Below are 3,957 nucleotides of genomic sequence, written 5' to 3'. Positions count from 1 at the left end.
TCTTTTTCCTTCAAACTAGATCAGGATGTAAATCTGTATTCTTTCAATGCAATGAACTAAACTATGAGTCTAGCCATTTGTTTGAGTTCTGTGAACCATTCAAATGAGTCTTTGAAACAGAGGGTGGTTGTAGGGCCCTATGACACTTTGTTTCTTAGTTTTGGAAACTCTCTTGATATCTCTGTCTTTTTTTGTCTCCATCCCCATCCCACTATCACCCCTCCCCCTACTATGAAAGAGCGGGTACCTGGACAAGCTCTATTAGGAGAAAAAAGTATAGATGTATAGATGAGCTAAGCTGTCCTGCACAACAGAAGCACCAGGAATCTGATCTTTCTGATAGGTCAGAAAGACTCTATTTTCAAGGTCCTGACATGTGTAGCAAAGCGGAGAAGGACCTGGTTAGAGGTGGAAGGGAGAAGACCAAGATGGCAGCAGGGCAAGACCTTGGATGCAGAAGTCCATAAGAAATCTCCATTGCTGACAGTAATGGTCAGCGCTGAACCTTATGTCATCTCCCACTTTGTGCTTGGTTAGGGGTCACCTTCTTGATCCTGAACTCCAGTAAAGAAGAATCTGTTATCCACTTAGTGCTTGGTGACCTTTGGGGACAAAGGAGGAGACAGATGGAGTAGAGGGTGCAGGGACAAAGCAGAGAAGAGAGCAGACAGCAACTTTAGGAAATGGAGGTGGGATTTGGCTGAACCAGGGATTGGAAAATTACCAGGAGAAGGCTTGATGTCCCTTAGCACGTGGCATGGGACCAAGATATTTTATTTGGCTGTCAAAGAACAGGCAACCACAGAAAGTTGAAGGACTTGGGAGCATATATATCCCTGCATTGAGATTCATTAAAAAGGCCCTGGAGGAATATATCTGAAGGTTAATAGTGGCTATCTCTAAATGTGGGGTAACATGATTTTATGTTTTTATTTAATCTATGGAGTCTAATCTTTTCTACCATGACAACGTAATGCTCTTGCAGTAAAGAAAAATAACTGTTGGCCAGGGACAATGGCTCATGCCTGTAATCTCAGCAATTTGGGATGTCAAGACGGGAGGATCATTTGAGTCAGGAATTCGAGACTAGCCTGGGCAGCATAGTGAGACCTGGTCTCTACACAAAATTTTAAAAGGTAACCAGGTAGGGTGATGCATGCCTATGGTCCCAGCTATTTAGGAGGCTGAAGTGGTAGAATCACTTGAGCCCAAGAGATTGAGGCTGCAGTGAGCCTTGTTCATGCCACTGCACTCCAGCCCAGGCAACAGAGTGAGACCCTGTCTCAAAAAAAAAAAGAAGAAGAAAAAGAAAAATATCTGTTAAAGGTAAAAGTGATATTCTTGGCCATGTGGCTCATGACTGTAATCCTGGCACTTTGAAAGGCTGAGGCAAGTGAATCACTTGAGCCCAGGAGTTCAAGACAAGCCTAGGCAGAATGGTGAAATGCTTCACTACAAAAAACACAAAATTAGCCAGGCATGGTTGCGGGCACCTGCGTCCCAGCTATTAGGGAGGCTGAGGCGGGATGATTGCTTGAGCCTAGGAGGCAGAGGTAGCAGTGACCTGTGATGGCACCACTGCACTCCAACCTGGGCGACAAAGAGAAACCCTGTCTCAAAGTTAAGAAAAAAAAAAAAAATTGTAAAAAAGTTGTATTCTGGCCGGTGGCAGTAGCTTACACCTGTAATCCCAGCACTTTGGGAGGCCAAGGCGGATGGATCACCTGAGGTCAGGAGTTCAAGAATAGCCTGGCCAACATAGTATAACCCTGTCTGTACTAAAAATACAAAAATTACCTGGGTGTGGTGGCGGGTTCTTGTCATCCGGGCTGCTCGGGAGGCTGAGGCAGGAGAATCATTTGAACCCGGGAGGCGGAGGTTGCAGTGAGCCAAGATTGTGGCATTGTACTCTAGCCTGGGTGACAGTGTAAGACTCCATCTCAAAAAAGTAAAAAAAGTGATATTCTTAGCTAGAAAATTCAAAATACAGATTCAATAGTCCCCCCTTATGCACAGTTTCAGTTACCTGCAGTCAACTGTAGTCCAAAAATATTAAATTGAAAATTCCAGAAATAATTCATGTTTTCAATTGCTTGCCATTCTGAGTGAGGTGATGAAATCTCACACCGTCTTGCTTCACCCCTCCCGGCATGTGAATCCTCCGTCTGTTTAGTGTATCTGAACTGTAGATGCTACTAGCTCATTAGTCTCTTAGTAGCTGTTGGTTATCAGACCAATCCATGGTATTGCAGTGCTTCTGTTCAAGTAACCCTTATTTGACTCAATTATTCTATTTATTATTCGTTGTTGTTGTTAATCGCTTACTTTGTAAGCGCCTATTTTGTAAATGAAACTTGATCATAAATATGTAGGTAGGAAAAAACATAGTATATAAAAGGGTTGGGCGTCGATCAGCCAGGGAGCAGCAAACGGCCGGCGGCTGGAGCCTCGCAGGTACCGAGGCGTCGCCGCAGCTTGGACGGTTCTTCTGCCACTGCTGCTCCTTGGACATCGTCCCGCGTCTGTCGGATTATATCTGCCCAAGATGCACGTCTGATTTTATCGAGGAGCTTCCTGAAGAGACCAGGAACACAGAAAACGATTCTACTCCTGCCACCGCCCCCACGGACCAGAGCCGACCGCCGTTGGAGAACGTGGACCAGCACCTGTTCACGCTGCCGCAGGGCTACGGACAGTTTGCTTTCGGCATCTTTGACGACAGCTTCGAGATCCCCACGTTCCCTCCTGGGGCGCAGGCTGACGGCAGCAAGGACCCTGAGAGACCGTGGGAGAGAGTCCTGGCCCCGTATCCAGCCCGGCATCCCCGTCTTCGCCTCCCCACGCGGGGGGCCACTGCCGGGCACAAAGGCCTCCCCATGCTAGAAGGGATCATCCAGCGAGAGCTCGTCAACGGCATCATCACGTCCGCCACCATCCCCAGCCTGGGTCCTTGGGGAGTCCTGCACTCAAACCCTAAGGAATACGCCTGAGGGGCCAACGGCCTGGACGCCATCAAACAGCTCCTCGGCTTGAAAACACGGGCCCCCCACAGGCAGATGAAGAGAAAATCCAGTCCCTCCCCACCGTCCCCGTCACCGAGCAGCACGTAGGCTCCCGGATCCAGTGCCCCGTGTGCAAGGACGACGACGCGCTGGGCGAGCAGCTGCCCTGCAACCACCTGTTCCGCCATGGCTGCATCATGCACCGGCTGGAGCAGTACGACAGCTGCCCCGCCTGCCGAAAAAGCCTCCCCGGGACAGAACACGGCCACGAACCCACACCCCCCGCCCCGGGCCTGACTGGGATGAACTTCTCCTCCTCGTTGTCCTCCTCCTCCTCCAGCTCGCCCTGCAACGAGAACGCCACAAGTAACTCCTGAGCCCGCGTCGGCCGGAACCCACCCGTGCCCGCTGCGCCTGAGGCTGCGGGGAGACCGTGGGGCCTTTCCCACCCACCCTCAGCCAGCGCCACACGGCACCCTGTGGGTGCCCCAGCGGCGCCACTCTTGACTGGTCAGCGCTACAGGCCCCGCCTGTTTCAGGGCAGGATCCTGGCCCGGCCCACCGGGTCCCTGGCTCTGGAAGGCATGGGCCACATCGTCCCTTCTAGGGCGTCCTCATCCGCCCCGTCCTCTGTCTAACCTCACCCTCTAAACGTTCAGCAGTGGAAAGATTTTTATAATTTTAAATTATTACTGCTTTGAAAGAAATGGAAGTTTTAGCTCACATGGCGGCCATGCATGATCTGTGGCAAGATGGGGCACAGCTGCTCCACCATTGCTGTGAGCGCTGCCAGGACAGGCCGCGTAGGCCCCCAGCCTCCCCCTCGGCTACCTCCACGACCCGGAGTTCAGGGGCTCAGGACCATGAGAATGACCAGCAAAATTCAAGAACAAAACTGCTCCAACAGACCTTTTTTTTTTTTTTTTGAGACTAAGTCTAGCTTTGTCGCCCAGAC

The 3,957-nt window shown here is 50.6% G+C and overlaps 1 pseudogene across 1 annotated transcript; it reads left to right on the top strand.

Annotated features, from left to right (window-relative positions):
* Nucleotides 1–489: 489 nt before the first annotated feature.
* LOC105520165 lies at nucleotides 490–3,725 on the top strand (annotated as a pseudogene). Its single transcript, XR_001003077.1, has 2 exons — nucleotides 490–532; nucleotides 2,416–3,725. The product of XR_001003077.1 is annotated as an E3 ubiquitin-protein ligase RNF126 pseudogene (transcript).
* Nucleotides 3,726–3,957: the final 232 nt, after the last annotated feature.

Source organism: Colobus angolensis, unplaced genomic scaffold, assembly GCF_000951035.1.
Source record: "Colobus angolensis palliatus isolate OR3802 unplaced genomic scaffold, Cang.pa_1.0 Scaffold37, whole genome shotgun sequence".
In the NCBI taxonomy this organism is placed as follows: Eukaryota; Metazoa; Chordata; class Mammalia; order Primates; family Cercopithecidae; genus Colobus; species Colobus angolensis.
This window is presented reverse-complemented; position numbering and strand designations above follow the sequence as displayed.